General features: G+C 37.5%; 1 protein-coding gene across 1 annotated transcript in view; it reads left to right on the forward strand.

Annotated features, from left to right (window-relative positions):
* Positions 1-19216, forward strand: part of LOC125133402 (uncharacterized) — a 758349-nt gene that overhangs the window by 332786 nt on the left and 406347 nt on the right. The window lies entirely within an intron of this gene.

The raw sequence follows: 19216 nt of genomic DNA on the forward strand, positions 1-19216 counted from the left end.
TTGTGTCATTTTCAATTTCCTTCATCAATGTCTTGTTTTTAGAGTGCAGGCCTTTCATCTCTTTGCTTAAATATATTCCTAGGCAGTTTATTCTTTTTAATACAATTATAAATGTTATTGTTTTTAATTTCTCTTTCTGATAGTTCATTATTAGTGTATAGAAACAAACAATTTTTATATATTGATTTTTTGTATCTTTCAACTTTACTAAATTCATTTATTTGTTCTAAGAGATTTTTTTGGTGGAATCTCTATGGTTTTCTGTATATATTATCATATCCTCTGCAAGTAGTACAGTTTTACTTCTTCCTTTCTAATTTGGATGGTTTTTTTAAAATATCTTTTTCATGTCTTATTGCTGTGACTAGGTCTTCCAATACTATGTGAGTAAAAGTGATGATTGTGGGTATCTACAGGAGCTCAGGAACCATCCTGATCCAGACCCCCTAATTTCCTCATCTTTAAATGAGAGAGTTGAACTAGAGTATACTATAGACAATTGTGAAATTAAGACCAGAGGTTTGAAGTAAAAGCTGAACTTTAAAGTTAGCTCTGTACAGTAGACTTCTCTGAGCTTTAGTTTCCTATCTGTAAAATGGAGATTTGGTATGATAAAATGTAAATGAGAACATATACATAAATGATTATATTTTACACATAAAATGTACATTGAAGTGGTACCTAAGAAAAGTGTCTTTCTAGCTCTACTATAGTAATGTTGGGACTCTCATTACTTTTTTCTTTCACAGACAAATAAACCAAAAGTCAGAAAAGGTGTAGTTTGTTTACCACATATTACCTTCTGCTTGTACTGGACATTTACTGTGACATTCAAGGCAGGAATTGGAGCAGTACATAGCACACCTAGTTTGCGCACATGTGGTATCCTGAAGAGAAGAGCAGTCCTAACCTCTTCTTAGGCTGATAGACCTTTATCTTTGCTCTAGCTTTATCCAGAATGACCTGATACTCTAAAAACTCCATTATATTCCAGAGTACTGTCACTATTATGTTACTTTCCTTACAGTAAAATCTCAACTCCTCTTTATAACAGGTATTCAGACACTGCTGAAAAGCCTGAATGTGCTTTTTCTCTGCCTTGTTTTACCCAGAGCTGAAATGCTTAAAACCTCTTGTTCCTCTGTACATATCATTATGTATCTTCTTTTTTCTTTTCTCTCTCCTAGTATGTAGTTTCTTTTATATATAGCTAAGTGAAAGGTTGAATAAGGAGTAGAGTAGGGGCCAGTGAGGGCTAGAGCAGGGACTAGAATTTAGACCTCCTGCGAATCAGTCCATCACTGTTTATACCAGGCTGATGCTTTCCCAGGCATTCAGAAGAATGGCAGGAGAGATGGTACTAGCAGTGGAAATTTTACTGTTGGAGAATAGTTCAGAGGTGATGTTGGGAGTGGGGCACAGGACTGTGAATTAGAATTTTAGAGTGGAAAGGGACAGTGCTGACCAGAAGTAGGCATAGACAAAGACACATGAAGCTTTGTGGATTTTGGTGCAAAATCAGCCATGCTAGTTTATCACGTTTTCTTCTTGTTACTGTTAGCCAGTGACCCTCAGTAGGAGATCTTATCTATGTGCAGAGCGGTGGTTACCTGGTACCTGGGAATGCCAAAGACTCAATTACACCATTTGGATTTGGAAAATTCTAGCTCCTGGAGTTTCCTGATTATTAATAACTCTAGATTATTGGGGTTCCATTGTGATCCAAGTATAGCACCAGGTAATTTTACATACATTGTCACATATAGATTTCATGTAAACTCTATTATATAATAAGTTGTCATTCCCATTTTACTAAAAAGCAAAATCCAAACTTTAAATAGGTGGAATAATTTACATGGTGGTTTCCCTAAGCAATATTTCTTCTATACTTAGGTAAAATAGAATTATTTTATCATAAACTTGAACCTCATTACTCTAATAAGAAAATGAAGCCAACCTTTTTCATTATGCAAAGGACTTAACTGATTTATGAAGATTAGATTTAGCTTAATGTTACATATAGGCTAGGAACTTACAAAGGCATTTATTAATTAAAAGAAATTTGACTGAATGATTAAAATGATACTTAAATATTATTGCACATTAAATAATACTGCCCACTCTGGGTATATAGAAGTTAGTGGAAAACAAGATATCACAAATTGTTCAATTAAAATATGCATTTACTTTCTATTAAGTTATATTAAAAGAAAAATACATTTCTAATTCTTTCATATTTTTATTTTCAAATATACTTTTTTTCTTAACCCAATTTCTTTTAACTACTATATAGTATCAGTCTTCTTCCTAACTTTGGGTTATACATTTTGCAAACATTTATTGAGCATTTACTTCATGCTAGACCTTATGCTATGTTCTGGGATTTAGAAATGAACAAATGATCATCTCTAATGAACAAATGATGATAATCCTGGCTATTTAGGAGGTACTGGTCTAGGTGCAGGGATCAACATTTCCACAGTAATCATAGAAGAATGCCAAGAGCTGAAATAGTTGAATGAGCAGATTCTAGGAGACACAGGGACAGAAATTATTACTCTTGCCTGGAAAAATCAGGGCAGTATCTCACGGAGGAGTTGACATTTGAGTTGGGCTTTGAAGAGTAAATAGAATTTTGTCTTTTGGAAAAATAAGAAAAGGACAATCCAAACAGAGGGAGTAATATACCAAAACATGGAAGAATGAAAATATAAGATACATTTAAAGACTGGCTAATCGTGACATATACATAGAGTTTGTGATGAAAATAAAAGGAGATTAATTTGGGAAAATAAATTGAAAACAAGTTGGGAAGGAGTTTTAATTGTATATAAATTGTTTGAAAAGCATTTTTGGGGCAATATTTAAAGCTAATCTAAATTTTTTGACATTTGGCTTGCTTTTACTTTCTATTAGCTTTTCTTTCCTTCTGGGCTTATATAAAGCTCATAATAAAGTTCAAACAGTGTCAAATTCAAAATAATGCAAAATTTGCACTCATCTTTTTAAGTAAAAAATCATATTTCCTAGCATTTTCCTACAATATGAATCCTCCACTCCCTAGTTTACTTATACTCCTCTGCTACTACCTTTTTTCCCAAGGTAAAAATAAAAAATAAACACAAAAACTTAGACCATCTTGACCCTAAAAACCCAAAACTGTAAAATATAAAACTTTCAGTTCTCACATGCTATCTTATGTCTACTATTTCAAGCAACACAGAATTCTTGGTAACAGGAAGTATAGGCTCCCAGATGGCTCGAAGAGTTTCTTGTTGAGACATGATCACAACTAATCACTCTTTCCATTTTGCTTAAGTACTTAAATTTTTCTTTTTCTTGTTTATTTTCTGTTGGTATTCTATTTACAGATTGTTTAAATAGCTTAAGTAAAACTCAAAACACTAGAAATATCCTTAAATGTAGAATATAGTGAAAGCTAAATATTTTACAGGTTGTAAATAATGGAAAATTGTTTATAACTGCCAAAAAGAATTGAAAATCTTTCACTAAAATATATTCTTCTGAAATATTATTACAATAAAATGGATGGAAAATTGATAGAAGAATCAGTAAAGGAAAATTAGAACCCCAAAATTCAATGGCAGACAAAAAAAAGTTAACATATAAATGTCATATAATCACTTTATATATTTTATAATTTTTTTTAGTTTGATTGCTTTTTCATTTTGTTAAATATTCTCTTTTCTGCTCATGTTTAAAATACTTTGTAGTAAAATTAGTCAGTCTTTTCTTTTAAGTTGTCCGGTTTGGTGTTGTAATTAAATATTTTTTCCATGTAATTGTAGGACTAATCACCAAATTTACTTCTAGTACTTTTGTGGTTTTGTTTTTACATTTCATTCTTTAATATAACTGTATTTTATATAATACACACAGAATTAGATAGGGTTATAACTTAAATTTTTCCTAAGTGGGAAGCCAGATATTCTTAGCCATTATTAACTAATTTATCTTTTTCTTAACTGATTTCAAATGTTATCTTTTTTTGTGTATGAAGGATTTTCTATACACTTGGGTTAGTTTTGGAATTTTCTACTCTGCTTCACTGAATCATTTGATACATATAATGTACAATTTCATGTACTATGATTTTATAAAACGTGAAAATATCCAGAAAAGCAGGGCATTAAATGGTATATTGTCAAATTATCTAATTCATTCCAGATTGCATTATTTCTTATTTACTAGTCACCTCAGTCAGTACTGTAAAATAAAACCAATAGATATTCAGTGAAGGTATAGTATTAGATGATTTCTACCTGGAATCCTAGGACACAGGATTTTGCAGGTCCATAAGGTATGCCTGTCTTTCATTATCCTGCTTGAACTATTGATTTATAAACCAAGCCCTTACAATTAGGAATTATAACTGCACCATAATTTCCTCCTGCATCTAGAAAGGACAGCTTGGCTTACTTCAATTTTTGCACTATTTTAAACAGAGTATTGTCATTGTCTCAAGTGTAAAGATTTTTCTGATTCTCCATTTAAACAATTTTTTTCCCCTATCAGCAGTTTTGTCAGCTTCATGATGTGATCTGCTTGTTCTGGGTCTTAGAAGACTGAAATGTGACCTTTGCACAAAGTAGGTCAGATCTTGCCAGATTAGGTGGAGATTCTTGCAGGGAGAGTTGAGCTTCATAAACCCTTCCAAGATCCTCCTCTGTCTGGAAAGGTCTTCCTTAGCAAACAGGGGCTCTCATATCTACTTACCTCAAGGTTATTCCATCTCTGTCTGGGAAGGTTGTCCTTTTTGATCAAGTGCTAGCATGCATACCCTGACCAAAGAACAGACCTCTTCTGTCTAGGAATGTCATTCTTTTGGGTCATATGCTACTTGCAAACACTTGAATAACAACTTATTCTCTCTCTGGAAAGTTGTCTTGGCTTTGAGAGGGGTGTATATGGAGCAGGTGTGAACAAAGGCTGCCGGCCCAATTATTACAACTGGTGAATTGATGACATAATAATCTGGGGGCAGGCATTGTTGGGGTTACAGATATTATACACTTTTATTTCTGGAAAGTAGTTGATGTAAATCTGGTTTTTTTTTTGGTCTTTTTGCCTTTTCTAGGACTGCTCCCGCAGCATATGGAGGTTCCCAGCCTAGGAGTCTAATTGGAGCTGTAGCTGCCGGCCTGCGCCAGAGCCACAGCAACGCAGGATCCGAGCCGCGTCTGCGACCTACACCACAACTCACGACAACACTGGATCCTTAACCCACTGATCGAGGCCAGGGATCCAACCCGCAACCTCATGGTTCCTAGTCGAATTCATTAACCACTGAGCCATGACAGGAACTCCTGTAAGTTACTTTTCAATTTGATTTATAAACAAATAATTTCTTTATATGTTAAGAACATCTTTATCTTAGTTACTTTAAGACATTTTGACCTCTATTCTGTGCCCATAGATGATTTCTCTACTATTGGTTCTTTTTTTGTAAAGTAGCTCTTGTGAGGATTAAATGATTTAGCATATATAAACCAATAGAAAAAAATGTATTTTAATTTATGTTCAGGAAATGTTTATTACAGATGTGATTATACTTAGGAAGTGGTAGAATGCTATAGAAATATGACCTCAGTTTAGACAGATCCTACCCTTTGGTGAAATCCCAAGATCTGCACATTCTATATTTCAACTTATTCCCAAATCTATACCCCACCCACACTGTGACTCCATGCTGTGCAGGGCTAGTGCTGAGGCTAGGCAGTTGTTAAAAGCCATGCCAAAGGTCAGGAATTTAGAAATATGTTTGACTCAAAAATAAATCAGAATCAGAAACCCAGCAGACAATTGTCTGAAGTAATCATGGATGCTGAAGCAGACAAGCATGGGCTGAAGAATCATATAAGATCCTAGAGAAATCTAGACAAATGCCAGCCAGGCACATGGAAATCTGATGTTTATAATAGGGATAATCCTCAGGAGTTGAAGTAATTTGAGCAAAGCTGAAAGAAAAATAAATTAGAGATCTCAGCACTAAAAACATCTTGACTTTGTAATCTAGAATGTTAAAATCTCTATGTAGAAAGGGGTCTTAGTAGTCATCTAATCCAGCCTTTCAGGTAGTATTTGAAGCTTCTCTAAGGCAAGGCTGCTGAGAAAGGAACATGGAACCAAGAACAAGTACAGGAGACTGCGGACCACTGGGATAGGACCATCATGGGAGCGGGGCTGAAAAGTTTAGATAATAACCAAGATTAAATATTCATATTTGTGGCTTGCTTTTTAAACTGCAAGGGCATGAAACATGACTAATTCAAAGGGATAATGGGATCCCAGGACCCAGAATGAAGAATGATGGGAGCTTGCCTTACCTGGTTGAAAGTGTGTATGTGAAGGAGGAGGGTGAAGCACTGAACAGAAAAGAAAAGCTCAGTGGCCAGTGACTTGAGAGAAAGCTAGCTCATGAGTCTATGGTAACTTCTAGGAACTATACACAGGCTAGATTGGGAAGCAAGAGTTGGAATACTGTCAGAACTCTGTTGTGGATGCTAGAAACAATATAGTGCCTGAAGAGAGTATAATATGTACATTCTTGAGCAAATACGAGAAATATGTCAAGAAGGTAGAAAACCTGCAGTGATTTACTTTGAACTGATGACAAATATAAAAAGAAACATGAATCTAGTAATTATTCTACTCGATGGCTGGTACTACACTCATGCAGTCTGGAAAGGGAACAATGAAATGAGCACAGGATTCAAAAATGCATATACCTTTTAATATCTGTGCGATCACTTTCCAGAACAATGTATGGCATAGGGCGGGTGCTTAGCAAATAATAATTCTCAATTCCTCTTCTTTCTTGAAAGTATTTTAGACTAGATTGAATTGAAGGTGAAAGAACATGATCATAGGATTGTGTATCACAAAGGGATAGTTCTCAACTGGAGTGGTACGCACTTCATCTGTAATTTGGAGAAGCAGTGCACCTAATTTTGTATTTACTTGAAGTAATGAGCATAGAACAAATGAGAAGAAGGTATGAGTAAATACTTCTAAACAACAAGACATTCAGATCGTGTCAGCATTTTAGCATTTTGTATCTGTGAAAAGATACAAGCTTTGTTATCACAAAGACTTGAATTTGAACCATGTGATTTAGGGCTTTATAATAGTGAAGATAAGCCAGGCTGTACTGTAGCATAACATAATTAATTTACCTTCTGAGAATGTTTTATGTTCCAGGCATTGTTTTAGATACTGATAATTTAATATTGAATAAGGAACACATGGTTCTGCCTGCCTTCCAGATAGAGTTCCCTTACCTAAGCTGGAAGTTATCAGAAAGATGAGGGAAAGGGATTTCTTTCCTCTGAGAGCACACTGAGAGGAATATGTCAGTTTTCCTACAATGAGGGGGAAAAAGCAAAAGGTCATATTCCATTTTGTAGAGTCTGGCTTTGCCTTCCTGAGCGGTCCTAGTGGGATTACTAAAGTTGAAGTAGAGCGTATACACCTTTTCCCTTAAATTGTAATGTTGGGTTGGAATTTTAGAGTATGTGTATAGCATTTTTTTAAGGACATTATGAAATCATGCTTATACTCCTCTTATGCCTGTACAATAAAAATCAGACCTCTTATGGAATGAGAAAGATAATCATTAATACCAGTGTGCTTCTTTGGGAAAACCATGGGCACTTGAATTACATGCACCTGGATTAAAGACCTGCCTCCATCTCTTGAGACATCTGACTTTAATAAATTGTAGAACTTGTCAGAACCTCAATTTCTTTATCTCTTAAGTAGGGATAGCAATAACTACCTGACAAGGTAGTTGTGATAATTAGAACATGATGTAAATATCATATATATAAAGCAGTGAGGGGAGTTCCTGTCCTGGCGCAGTGGTTAACAAATCTGTCTAGGAACCATGAAGTTGCAGGTTCGATCCCTGGCCTCACTCAGTGGGTTAAGGATCTGGCGTTGCCATGAGCTGTGGTGTAGGTTGCAGACGCGGCTCGGATCCCACGTTGCTGTGGCTCTGGCATAGACCGGCAGCTACAGTTCTCATTGGACCCCTAGCCGGGGAACCTCCATATACAGCGGGAGCGGCCCTAGAAAAGGCGAAAAGACAAAGAAAAAAAAAAAAAAACAGAACAGTACCTGGTATTAAGTAAGCATATAGTGAATTGTAATTATTATTTATTATTTGAAAAAAAGCCACACTCATTTTAGGTTGGTGACTGTCTTACCATAATCCTTTGGTTATTCTCATACTTTAATCTCTGAGTTTTGGAATTTAAAAAGTTTGCTAGATTAGGATTAGTCCTTTTGTTACCCTTTCAGTACAGTTTAGGGAATGGAGACATCATAGAATGTCCAAGTAGTAAGGGATCACAGACATTTAGTTAAATCTCTTTGCTTCGTAAATGGAAATTCTCAAGCCCAAAGGGAGCAAGTGACGTGTCTCTTGTCTCCAAACCAGCTCAAACATAGCCCAGTGCACTGCTCCCAGCAGCCCAGGGCCTCAGAGCAGGAACATTTACAGAGATTTAGATGTAGGAACCCTTTATTACTTATCCCAGTGGGTGACTCTCCAGAGATGCAAAATTCCTCTAACTTGATGTCAGAATTGAAAGATAAATATATTAGCCCATTCGTAGTTTAGAGATGGATGGTGAGTATACATGTGAGGAAAGAAAACATGTGAGATGAGAAATTTGAAGTCATTGAGTGTTCTGTAATAGATGTTCAGGTGGATATTTACATACATTATTTCATTTAATCATAAATGTTATTTTTATTTCCTCTATTTTATAGGTTAGACAACTGATGCTTTGAAAAGTTAAGTAATTTATCTAATCACTCTGATGATACAACGTAGATTCAGGATTTGAATCTGGGCAGTCTGACACCAGAACTCATATTCTTAATCTTTTTATTACATTTACTCCCGTCAGTAAGATAGTAAATGGGTTTGTCTAGGACTGTCTTAGTTTTATCATTGAAAATCCTGAGTTCCAGGAAACCTTTCCATCCAGTGCAAACCAGGTATCTATTTATGTTATCTACATGTGAACCCATGTATTATCAAATAGGATGAAGCATGTGGGTGTTTCTACAGTGCCAAAATACTGTAAGACTTTGGAAAACTATTTCACAGAAGTGACAGTAGTATACTAAAAAGAGCAATGAACTGGAAGTCAGAAGATTGAGAATCTGAAGATTCTCTTGTACTTACTAGATTTTAGCTAGCTGCTTCACCCCACTAAGCCTCAGCATTAAGAGGAATATTTAAGAACTATCTTACAGGATTTTTGCAAGTTCTAAATGAAAGAATTTAGGAAATTATCTTAAACAGTAAAACCCCACCTAGATGTTAGGGAAAATGATGATAATGACAATGATGATGATTTAGACTCAGTAAAGTAAAATCCCTACTTAGAAACATTAAATAGTTTTTATCATATACAGAAGCAAATACAGACATTCAACAAATAAATACTATTGAGCCCTGCTGTGTGCCAAATATCATGACACAAAGGCCTTCATGACCTGGCTCCACCTTCCTCTCCAGTTCCTTCTCCTGCATCTCTCTTACCATCTACCTTAGTGGGTTTGCACTTCCCAAAGCATACTATGCTCTTTTTATGCCTCTGTGCCTTTAGTTGCTCTGTAAATACCTTGAGTCCCTCGAGGCTTCTTTCTTTACCCCCTCCTCTGCTAATATTATGTACTTTCCTTTTGTGACCTCATGTATATACTCAGAACTTCAACAAGATCTTAGAACTTTCGTCTCTAGCCCTTACCAGTCTGCTGGGAGCTATACTCCTGATTGTAACTGCCTACTGTGCAGATACACTTGGGCATTTCACATACACTTCAAACTCAACTGGTCTAAAACCAAACTCATTATTTTCCCAAATTTGTTCTCTCTTCTTTGTTCCATAGCTCATTCAGGGTGTCATCATCCCAGCTGTCATCCAATATGGAAACATGAGTCCTTTTAGATTCTTCCTTATTTCATAACAATATCCAAATATTCGTCAGGTCTCACAGGTTTTATTCCTCATCATCTCTCAAAGACATTCCACTCTCCAGCCCTATCAGTACAGTTTTATTCTAGGCTTTCACCTCTTCTAAACTGGCTTTCTTAGGTTTCTTCCTAAGCTTCTCAAGTTTAGGTTTTCTCTCTTCCCTTCCTGTGTCCTGCTCCAGCTTTGCAGTCTGTCGTGTACACTATTGACATTATCTGTCTAAAATTGTACTTTTTCAGTCCATAATCCTTCAGTGACTCCGTAGCATTCAAAATAAGGCTCAAATTCTGAAATTGCATATGCAAGACTCTTTATGACCTAGATATTTTCTGTGTATCTGATTTCACCTCCTACCACTTTATCCCTTCCCTTTATTCATGTACAAAGCTCCAACCATGAAGAACTACTTGTTTTTCCCAATATACTAACATTAAGATTTCTAAATTTCTCATTTTGTACCTTCTGTTTTCTCTCTTTGAAATATCATATTTTCCTCTACTTTTTATTTGTCTAGCAGTCCCCTATTCATCTTATAAATCTTCTCTTGGCCAGTTAAATCTTTAGATGCCACCTAAACCTTCTGTGCTGCTATAGCTATATATTTGACTACTCTTCTAACCCCAATCATTCTACATTGTAATTGCCTTCTTTCTGTCTATCTTCCTTATAGGTCAATGAGCAATATGAGGGCATGGATTATATTCTATTGCCCTATCTCTGTCATCTAGCATAGGACCTGGTACATAGTAAATGTTTGTAAAAGACTAAGTGAATGCTTGAAAGAATAAATGAATGAGCCAGGTGTATGCTGGTACCTATGAGATTAGTCATAAGAGAGAAGAGGGAGCTTGGAACAGCTAGAAACACTAAGTTTATGTGGCTAAATAATATAGACATGTTATATCAATTAGAATTCTTTGCTTGCAAGTGACAAAAAAGTGACTTGAAAGTTAAAGTTTTTTTTTTTTAAGTTTTTTTAAAGATACAAAATTTTCTCCTAAACACCAGGAGTAGCCAGGCCTCTTGAAGGATCTTGAAGCTCATGAGACATTCTCTTTTGTTCCTTAATTCAGATATCATTCTTTTCTGTTATTTCCTCCAGACAAGCTTTCTCTGCTTCTTTTTTCCATTGCTAAAATTAGGTGATCCCACAAAAACTGTGTATTTCTCTGTATCTTATAGTTTACCTTTGTATCATATTTGTCTTCAAGCCCCAAACATCATACTTCCTCAGCATCTCTAAAATCAATCACTTTGTAAGGGACTGCACACCCAGAGACTAGCTGTCTCTCCTTATTTTGATTTCCTAGTGAAGAAAATATGATTAGTCTAATTCAATCAGTCAGCTGTGACCTGGGGGCCAGGATTACACAGTACAAACTTGCTGCCACAAGCCTGGGGACTAATTCTTGATAGCCAAGAGCTAGAGATGCATCTTAAGTATTTCCTATCTGCTGAGTAGAGCAGGTCTAAAAGTATTTCTAGGTTGAAGCAAAGCTATTTGCATATTTTGTGGTTAGCAGTCTCCTCATTCAGGCTAGAGTTATATCTTAGAAGGATCCTAGTGGTAGATGAGGCATAAGCAACAGTGGCAAATTCCCTGAGGGGATGAGCTGACAGGAGTTGTGAGGGTTGTAATCAGTTCAGTCAAGTGGGATGGGGTTTAAAGCAAGAGCTTTTCTCATAGGAATTCTTATTGCTATTTGAAGTGAAAATTAAGAGCTTGGCATAACTTGTATGGAATGAATTGGGAGCCATCGAAGGAAGGCTGTAGGTAAATGGAGGCTCAGGACCCAGCATCTAATAAAAGTTCAGTTAATTTTTTTTGATTAATGAATGAGTAAGCGGTGCCTGCTTCCAGGCCGTGAGCACTGAACTCAGGGCTGTAAGCCTAATTCCCTATCTCACTTTCTGGTGTGGAGAGGGCTTTTCATGTAGATTCTTGGTGCTTATGGGCTCAGTGATGGGGTAGGACTGATGTATAGGGTGCAGGTCTCTAGTGCCTGTCACTTGGTACGGCCAGGGACAGAGAGAACGAGAACAATATTCTCCCTCAGCCTTTGGATCCCCTTTCTTTTTGAGGACTGAAAATGCTGAATTAGCCCATGGATTAATTTCGTAAAGTATGTCTACCCTGCAAACTTTTGGTAGTAGGGATAGGTTTTATTTATGTATTTCCAGTTTCTGGCTCAGGGTCTAGCACATTCTTCAACCAATGTTACTTAAACAAAGGAGAAATAATATCCAAGTATAATATAATTAGTCTTTCTTTTCTCTAATCCTGCCAAATTAAAGTACATCTGTTTTCTCATATATATGGCTTCTGCTTGACTTGGTTTTAGAAAATATGCTTCCACCACTGCTTTTACCTTTAAGAAACCACTCCAGGATTGCACGGTAATTGCTATTAGTGGCCAGTTAGATACCATGCACAGTGTCAGACACAGAGAATAAATATTTCTCTCCTGGATAAAATACCTGCAGCCCTGTTGTAATTGATGGTCACAGGAAAAACTCTGTCATATCATATATCCCAAACTATTTGTCATTCTCTGTTGAACACTCATTTGACTATCATTATAGACTGATTTGTCACTAGGGGTGAGGGTTTTTTTAAATGATGAATTTCAATTTGAAGCTTTAGAGTGGATGCAGAGCCACTGGAGTCTGGTGTCTTTGGTAACCACATATCTATTTTTGTGTTCGGCTGTCCAAATAGAGGAGATTCCTAGCAGCTATAAGTATAAATGACTAGATGCTCCTTTTTGGCATTATTTTTTCCCTTAAGCAAAGGTGATTTATATTATACAGCTTTTAATGCATTCTTCTGGTCATAGTTTAGAAGTTTTTGTTTTTACTTGTGTGAAATATCTCAGAAATAAGCATCTCAAGACACACAAAGTACAAATGTAAGATCAAGAACAACAGCAGTAAAATAGGAAAGACTCCAGATTTTGTAGCTTCTTCTCCTTATAGCTTCTTAATGGTTTAACACAGTTTTCAGTAAGATAGAGTTATTCGATCAGTTATCTTTGTTTACTGTGCAAAAAGGCCTGGCTTTGCAGCAAATGTCCATTTGTTCACCTACTAGATATTTATTTAGCAGTTGCTAATCCTGAAGGCTAGGAGTCTGGTTGTATAGCCATCTGCTCTGCCACACTAGATTTCTGTGGAGTCCTTCCTCAGGAGACAATCTGGGTCAATGGCACACACTTTCCTTAGTGAGGCTTGCACTCCTAATCCCTGTCCAGCCTCCTTCTTGGTGGTAAGTGAGGGCTCCTTTTCCCATTTTACATAAGATCTAGGTCAAGTAGAGGCAAGCTTGGCTCTGGTTCCCTTCCCATGGACCCTTTAATTTCAGTGCCCAAACAGGAGGCTCCTACAGGCCTATTTATCACTTATGCTATATGGAAGAGAGAGAGGAGATTACATTACAAAAAGAAAAGATTCTCTGACCCTCTCAGATTTTCAACCCTAAGCCACTCATCTTATTACCAGGGTAGCCCTTGATCCACATCAGAATACCTCAGTGGTGAGGTGCAAATGTCTTTCCCAGACATTTCTTGATACAGAGAAGTATGTGTATCTGGTCAATGCTCTATGGCAGGCCCTATAGAGGTTCTCTGAAGATTTAAAAGGCGATAACAGTCTCAGCCATTCAAGAGCTTATAGTCTTGCAGGAGAGACTTCCATAAGCAAATACTTATAAATGTAAAGTGTTGAGTTATAATAGGCTACATAGAAAACAACATGAGATTGCTAAGGTTGGAGTGACTCATACTGTCTAGAGAGATTAAGGCATGCTTCAGAAAAGCAGCATTGTTAGACTTGAGAAGGAATTTGACAAGCTTCCGTAGGGCTCTTTCCTGACCAATAGCATGGAACAGAGAAAGAGGATAGCACCCCCTGGAAAAAGCAAGTAATTCATGAGGCAGTGGGGCCCACTGGCTAAAAATATAAACTCTGAGGTCAAGCTGTAAGGATTTGATACCATCTTAACTACCTACTGGTTCTAGTAAGTTCCTTAATATTTGGTGCCTCAATTTCCTCATCTATAAAATGGGAATGCTAATAAGAGGACCTGCCTTGCAGGGTTGTTTTAGGGAATGAATGAGAAAGCATTTAGAATAGCATCTGGCACATATTAAGCAGCCATTTTATCCTGACCATGTGGCTGGTAATAGTGAGAGCTGAGACTACAGAGTAAGGCAGGCCCACATCATGAAGGGTTTTGTCCAATCCATGAATTTGGACTTTATCCTGAAAAGAGCACAAAGCCATTTTCATTAGGCAAGTGAAGTACTTAGCTTTAGTAAATAAAAAAGAAAGCACTTTTAAAATAGAGGCCATTCTAATTAACAATTTCCTTACTTAGCAGGAAATCATTTAATAGATAATAATAACAACATTAGAAACAAAACCCTGGAGTTCCCGTCGTGTCGCAGAAGTTAATGAATCCGACTAGGAACCAAGAGGTTGCAGATTCGATCCCTGGCCTTGCTCAGTGGGTTAAGGATCTGGCATTGCCGTGAGCTGTGGTGTGGGTCGCAGACGCGGTGCGGATCCCACGTTGCTGTGGCTCTGGTGTAGGCCTGTGGCTACAGCTTAGATTAGACCCCTAGCCTGGGAACCTCCATATGCCGTGGGAAGCAGCCCTAGAAAAGATAAAGAGAAAAAAAAAAAAAAGAAACAAAACCCTGAACGTTCTTTTCTTTCCATCAAATATGGGATAATCAAATTCACATTTTGGCTCACTCTCCTTCTTGCCTTGATCTCTGTGATTAGAATTTAAACCATTTGTTTTGGGATATTGTTTAGGTTTTTTGACAGGACAGAGCTTTGTGATAAGTAGAAAGAGAGCTCCAGCCAGATTATCCAATTCTGCCAGACGGAGCATTAGCCTCTCCTGATATCTCTTAGGAAAAGGAAATTTAGCTTGAGTAGGAGACTATAAGACTAAGGAGAGACATTCTTTAATGAGTTCTTTTGGAGCATAACTCCCAATCCCTGCTTCTTGAACATTATACAATGTCCTGTACATAACTTGTACTCAAGAAATATTTTATTAACTATAAATCTCCGGGGATCCATTCAATAATTTGGTAATCATTGAATGCTCATTGAAATCCTACAGTATAATCACTGTTGTGAGAGTATTAGCTACCATGAATAAACTGATCACATGCTAGACAGAGTGATGGTTTCTTTGTATGAATCAGATCAGGATTTTATCTGTTTAAGGGCTTTGTCTTCACTGTTTCCCATCATGCTTAGAATACAACTGAGCTTATAAATACTTGTGGGATCTAGGTCCTGTTCATCTCTTTGAAACCAGGTATCATTCTCTACCTACCAGATTCTAGGTGTGCTGTCTTTCTTTCAGTTCATCAGACTTACCAAGTTCATTGCCTCCTTAAAGTTTTTCCACAGCCAGTTCCTCTATCTGGAAAGGTGCTCCACTCTCAGTGCTCCTTCTTGTCACTAAGGTTTCAGAAAATGCCTTATTTTATGAAAGCCTTCCATAACCGCTCACTCTAAAACAGCCAGGTGCGTAATCTTATTATATCATTTTATCTTAATTCTCTGTATAACAACCATCGTTATCAAAGTTTTTCTTGCTTGTTTATGTATTTATTGTTTGTATCCTCCAATAGACTATAATGTTCAAGAAAGCAGGATCTTATCTCTCTTGTTCACCACCATATTCCTAGCATCCAAAATTGTCCCCAGCATATAACTGACCCTCAGTAAATATCCATTCAATGAATAAATCTATTCCTAGTAGCAATCTTACAAAGTAGATATTCTTATTTTTATTTTATAGATGAGAGTCCAAAGGAATAACTTACCCAAGCTGATGTAGTGACAAGTTTTGGAACAAGGGTCAAATAAGGTTTCACTAAGCCCAAAGCCCTACCCTTTCATTAGACCATCCACCCTTCCCCATGTGACAGTGCTATGAGGGTTAAATGATATAATGCCCACCAAGTGCCTGCCACACAGTAAGCACTCAGGAAATGGTCAGTGCTTTGATCATGAGGATGGTGATGATAATGTGTATCATCGTCTCAAGCCCCTCCAGCTTGATTGGGCCCCTTACTGTTTGGCACTTGGCTAGCCATTGGGGGTATAGCTATAAGAAGGACAGACATGAACCCATAGAACTTATGTGAGAGTTCAGACTCAACCTTACATGTGAGTGTGGAGATCATGCTTTAATCTCTTTTATGTTTAATGTCTAACACTGTGTGATTGCTCAATAGCTATGTTGGATTGAGTCATTCATTAATGAGATGAAGCTGAATTTACATTATATTAATTCAATTTGATATCAGCCAAATGGAAGGATCAAATCAGCCTTATGTCACATGTAGAGAATCTTCTCTGAATATCTTTTCCTTTAACTTTTCTTCACTTCTCAATTATAATTTTCTTAAATTCAGGGAAATAAGACTAGGTCTGAACAAAATCAAACAACTACCGGGTTTTTGGAGTCAAGTAAAAGAAGACTATAACTGAACCAATATTTCTAAGGTCCAGTGCTATAGCTAGTACCGTACTGAACACTTTATATACTTTAGCTAAGTGAATCCTCACAACTCTGAGCTGTGTGATGGGGAAATTGAGCTGAGGCACAAAGGACTCCAGGGACTTGTCCAGGGCCACACGTGTAGTAAATGGTTGAAGGGTAACTAGATCTAAAGTCCTTTGATTCTTGGAGTTCTGTGGTGCACTGGGTTAAGAATCTGGTGTTGTTACCACAGTGGCTTGGGTTACTACTGTGGCATGGGTACAGTCCCTGGCCTGGAAACTTCCACATGCTGTGGGTAATGACAAAAAATTTTCTCAAGCCTGTGTTTGTTCCACTGTGTCTTTCTGCCTCACTAAAATCTTCTCTTGAAACCTTAATGTGTCTCAGTGATATATTTACCCCTTTTACTACACTATTCAGTTTATGCATGATCATTATGAAAATATAGATGAATTTAGCATTTAAAGGATTAATGGGGCACTCCTAATGATGAGAAAAAGCCTAAGTACTTCACAGATTAAGCTTAATGAAAGAATTTCAGATGGTCAAGGTTGATTTTTGCAGCAGAAGTCCTGTACTTGACCCCTCATACATTTCTGTGTGTCACAGAACACCCATCATGCCTTTGGGGTACCCTACTTGCTTCTCTGTGTTGAGCATTTCCAACGAGAGGTGATCCCTTGCTGGACAGAGAACAAACACTAGCAGTTGGGTAGAGCAGAAAGATGGAACACTTTCATTTAGGCTGAGGAGGTATACTCCTCTAATATGATGTGAATTCCACCAAGTCCCTCTTCTTTGGCCCCTGGTTTCCTCATCTACAAAATGAGGATATTAGAATGAGTGATTTCTAGTTCTTCTTCCAGTTATGTGTCATGTCTAACTTGTATTAAGTCTAATTTGAGGATTTTGCTTTTAGATACAGAGTACAAAGCAAAGTGTCTTTTGTGCCAGAGTGTATCTGACACAGCAGAATTAAGCCAGCATGGACAGTTCTTGCTGACTTGGCAGACTTGACCTGACACCAGCTGGCTGACCTGTGACTGGCAAGGAAAGGGAGGGGAAGCTGCCGCAGAATTTATTGACACTTATGGCAAGCAGGTGACTTGGTATGAGCTCACAGTGTTCTTTCCAATCTATCAAGCTACTTGTTTTTGTCCTCTACCTCTCCTGTCACACAGATCAAGCAAAGGAACTGGCTGCCAGGGCTCACTCTTGAACGTAATGGTATGATGACGGAGAAGGGGGATGGTGGAAAGTGTCAAGCATCGGGTGGGAGACAGGGTGCTAGATCTGGCCTCATTACACAACTGGAAAGTGGCCAGTAAACTAGACTTCTGGGTGAATTCCAGAGGGTCAGCTGATGGCTTTAGCTTCACTTACTGAATCCCAATCAGCCAAAGTAGTCTCTTTATTGCCCCCCCCCAAAAAAAAAACATCATAGCAAGGACTTTGAGAGAAGGAAGAAATGCAAAGCGGAGGACAGGCGAGGTTCTCATCTGAGACTGAATGGCAGACACAGAAGTCTTCTGTTCATTGTCCGTTGCTCTGGAGTGGGTGCAACAATTTAGTAGAATATATTGGTTTGGCACTAGTGATGTAAGTATTTTAATACTGAGTATTGTTTAGGTTTTTCTGGCCAGCACCAGTAATGTACTTCTGCATTGTATTAGAAAGATGCTTCTGGGTTGAGGCAGGGTAGCAGTGCCAGCTAGTGACTAGAAAACTGCCAAAATAGTAGTCTAGAGAAAGAAGCTATCAGAGACTGGGTGAAAAAATCTTTTTGTAATTGAGTGATACTCCTAAAGACTTGAAATAAAAGTCATGGACCATGAAAAAGAGATTCATTTATTTATTCAAGAAATATTTATTGAGATTCTATCATGAAGCAGGACTGGACTGGGCTGGAAATATGAAGTTGAGCAAAACCAGCCACTAGTTATTTTGGAGCTTTTAATAAGTCTGGTAGAGAAAGTAGACATTAATCAAATATTCACCCAAATAAATAGCCATAGCAGACTGGTACAGGGGAGAGCATAGGTGCTGTGATAAGGTGTAATAGGTTAAAACATGGTCTAGTAACACAGAAAAGTGTCTCTGAGGCAGTGACCATTAAGCTAAGATTTGAAATTGGCTGGAAGTTAATCAGATGAGGCAGAGGGTTGGAGTGGGTTGGAATCATTTGGGAAGTAGGAACAATGTATCAGCCAGTCACAAAGTGATATGGCAGCTATGTTACTTCACATAAGTTGTGAGGGGTCATAGCTTATGAGAATACCTGACTAATATCTGATTATACTGGATGGAAACAGAATTCTAAATGCCAAACAAGGTTCTTAATGGTTTGGGTCCTTTATTTTCATGGGCCCCCTCTCAGTAACCAGAATGATTATATGTGACATGTAGAGTTAGTTGTATTTCTGGTTTATTTTTCAAGAACTCTCTGAGGGCACAAATAGTGCATTACCTCTTTGTTGTCATTTAGCAAATAGTAATTGAATATCTGCTGTGTGCTAGCTAGACTCTGTTTTGAGCACTGGTCCGTATTAGGGAATGTAGTTACAGAGATGAAAATAAACAGTCCATGCTCTCTGTGCATTAGGCAGTGGTCCTCAAAATGTGGTTCTCTGAGCAGCATTGGCATCCCCTGTCAGCCCGGTAAGAAGTGCAT

This window comes from Phacochoerus africanus, chromosome 8 (assembly GCF_016906955.1).
Source record: "Phacochoerus africanus isolate WHEZ1 chromosome 8, ROS_Pafr_v1, whole genome shotgun sequence".
Lineage (NCBI taxonomy): Eukaryota > Metazoa > Chordata > Mammalia > Artiodactyla > Suidae > Phacochoerus > Phacochoerus africanus.